At 48.0% G+C, this 410-nt stretch overlaps 1 non-coding gene across 1 annotated transcript; it reads left to right on the top strand.

Moving 5' to 3' along the window:
• Positions 1 to 215: 215 nt before the first annotated feature.
• On the top strand, positions 216 to 331 carry LOC129114493 (U5 spliceosomal RNA). The gene has a single exon (XR_008532507.1). It is a non-coding gene; the product is annotated as a U5 spliceosomal RNA (small nuclear RNA).
• The last annotated feature ends 79 nt before the right edge of the window (positions 332 to 410 follow it).

Raw genomic sequence — 410 nt, 5'->3', positions numbered from 1 at the left:
GGAAGGAAGATAAATACAGCTATTCAGTTTCGCCGATTTGATTGGAGGGAAATAAATTGAAGAATGGGAATATTGCCCTCTCGGAAGGAAATGTGGGCGGAGTAGTGGAATGGGTGTGGCTTGAATTTGGAACGCGCCACGTCGACTGAGGCTCACCGCGAGAGTTTTGGCTGGGACGACTGGTGTCTCTGGCTGCTCTCACCGGGGGGCGGTACTTACTTTGGTTTCTCTTCATAACGCACAAGTCTTTCGCCTTTTACTAAAGACTTCCGTGGAGAGGAACACCAATGAGTTGAACCTATTTTTTGGCAGGCTTTGCCATTCGGCTGAGCCTTGTGTACTTGTCAAAAGAATAGAAGCTGATTTTAACAAGACAAGTGTGCTTGACCTTGTAGGGCCTGTGCGGTTGT

This window comes from Anoplopoma fimbria, unplaced genomic scaffold (genome assembly GCF_027596085.1).
Source record: "Anoplopoma fimbria isolate UVic2021 breed Golden Eagle Sablefish unplaced genomic scaffold, Afim_UVic_2022 Un_contig_4428_pilon_pilon, whole genome shotgun sequence".
Lineage (NCBI taxonomy): Eukaryota > Metazoa > Chordata > Actinopteri > Perciformes > Anoplopomatidae > Anoplopoma > Anoplopoma fimbria.
Note: the sequence above shows the minus strand (reverse complement) of the source record. Positions and strands in the feature narration are given on the sequence as shown.